Genomic DNA, 2,627 nt, shown 5'->3' with positions numbered 1-2,627 from the left:
GGACGTTGAGGATGGGGCCATCCAGCTTCTTTCCTCAGACACAAACACCATCTGCTCTGTGTTTTGGGAAAAGGGTTTCTTAGCAGCGTCGTTCACTAACCACAAGCAAAAATGGTCGAAGCAGTGCGGCAGCAATCGGACAGAGATGTTTTTTTTTTCTTCCTCTCTCTCTTGTTTATCAAGCCCCTGTATTTAAGTTTAATATAACTATAGTGTTTTGCTGAGAGACCTGCGGTGGGCCAAGCGTTGCCAATGTCCCTCCACCCCACGGGTGGGGCAGAGCGGGGCGGTGGCTAGCGTGCGGTCGTGAGCGCAGATGTGCAGGGGCTTATTTTGTGGTGAATAAATTGCAGGCTGCCCCATGTGCAACTCATAAAGGGGGAACACAGCAAAGGACAGAAGGAAAAATACAGTGATGAGGTGGCCATCTTCACTTCAAACGCATTTTCGGACCAAAAGCAAACGCCCATAGTCTAAATCTGTCTATGCCGCTGAAGGGGGATCTAGGCTCTTGGATGGAAGGATGAGAAAGAAATATGAGAAACAAACTACAGTTAGCCATTTCGATTTCATTAATCCCACAGTCACAGGTTTTGTGATTCATTCTGTGACGTTTAATTTGTTAAAATGAAAGTTTACCCTATTAAAGCAATATTGACTCAATCATTTGAGTTTGGGGTGGTACTGTCTATTTTTCCAATTAGTGGAAATGTGTTTGAAAATAATAGTTAATTTAGCAATTCTGGTGACACTAGTGTAGAAATTATTTCACCTTTAACTTTCTTATAGTGATCTTAATCAGAATCCAAAAATTAAACACTTGTAATTACATTATATTACATTTTAAAATACTATAAATAGCACTGTATATATATATATATATATATATATATATATATATATATATATATTTAACGTTAAAACATGCTTGATTCCACAATGCTGTAGTAGCTATATGTGCGTGATATTTACCCGCTTAGCAGAAAATGCAAAATCAACAATTAGTTTAATGCTGAGCTGATGGCTTTTTAGGATGTGTTAACATCTATAAAGAGCTGTGAATGTGTAGTTAATTCATCAGCAGGGAAAAAAGATGTTTGTCAGACCATTTCAGCAGAAAATTAACCACACAAAAGCAACCTTTCACAGCAACGTTCAACGTGTTCCCGCGGACACACTGCCTGCCCCACATCTGATCGCTTTCTCTCTTTCTGTTATCTCTGTGGAAACTCAAACCATCATTCTCAGTGAATTTTTATATCATATATAAGTATATATATAATTAATGGGGGTGGTTGAGGAGATCCCTCCCCTTCTATGTAAAGCACTTTGAGTGCAGAGAAAAGCACTATATAAATGTAATGAATTATATATAAATATATATATATATATATATATATAGAGAGAGAGAGAGAGAGAGAGAGAGAGAGAGAGAGAGAGAGAGAGAGAGAGAGAGAGAGAGGGAGAGAGAGAGCACAAAACCGACCTCCTAAAATCTTTGGCAGCCTTTGTTTTGAAGGTTTTTTCCCATTAATTTTTCTCCATATTAAAGCCATGAACCAAACCAACCTGCTCCAAGAGGAATCACAAACTCACATTAGATCACATCACATAATCAAACCACATTACATTTGATTACATATATTTGAAGCACAAAAGCATGTGAAAATCAAAAGTAGTTAAAAGTACTTTTATGAGAGAATCGGCACTGCAAATGACGTTACTGAATCTAATGGTACAAAACCAAAAAATACTTCCTTATAATCATTAATAGAATCAGTTATTGATTAATGTCAGATCTCAGTGTAGGTCTGTATAGAAATATTTAAACATAATGGCTAAAAATTAGTTGGTAACACTTAAGTTTAGGGTCCAAATCTCACTATTAACGAGTTTATTAGGATGCATAGGATATTAGCTATTTATTAGTACTTATAAAGCACATATTTATACCTTATTCTGCATTACTATATTTTACATCCCTTAATCCTACCCAATACCTACACTTAACAACTACCTTACTAACTATTAATAAGCAGTAATTAGGAGTTTATTGAGGCAAAAGTCATAGGTAATAGTTAGTAGTGAACTGGACCCTAATCTAAAGTGTGACCAATTTTTTTGTTTTACTCCTGTTTGCTACATCATTATCATAGCACTTTTTCTAAACTAATCTTGTTTGTCTGTTTTTGACTAGTCCTGTTTGTGGCCCTTTCTATGGGGAAGTGGATGCTCATATGTGTTAATGAAAGATAACATTTGTGTCAATCCCAGGCTTCTCACACTTCTAAAATAACGTAAAGCTCAAATAAGTGTTGGATCCTTTTTTCCCACAGGTGCCATAGCTGATGGTGGTTTCGATTCAGCTTTTTTTCTTGCCACTGCTGATGCAAATGGATTTTTTTGTAAATAATAGGAAACTCAAATCATTCACTTTCAACATTCAATCAATGTAAGTCTATTACTTGTTTGTCTGCCACAGGAAAACTGTAAGTTCATTAATTAGAAAAGACAGCACATTAAGTCAAAACAGGCTGAACATCTTTTCATGGTAAAAAAAACAACAACAGTTTTTACAATAAAAGCAATTATCAAGGTTAAATTTTAAACAATAGAAAGCGAGAGAT

Source organism: Siphateles boraxobius, unplaced genomic scaffold (assembly GCF_051911475.1).
Source record: "Siphateles boraxobius isolate OS27281-9 unplaced genomic scaffold, OSU_SipBor_1 37, whole genome shotgun sequence".
NCBI classification, from domain to species: Eukaryota; Metazoa; Chordata; class Actinopteri; order Cypriniformes; family Leuciscidae; genus Siphateles; species Siphateles boraxobius.
Note: the sequence above shows the minus strand (reverse complement) of the source record.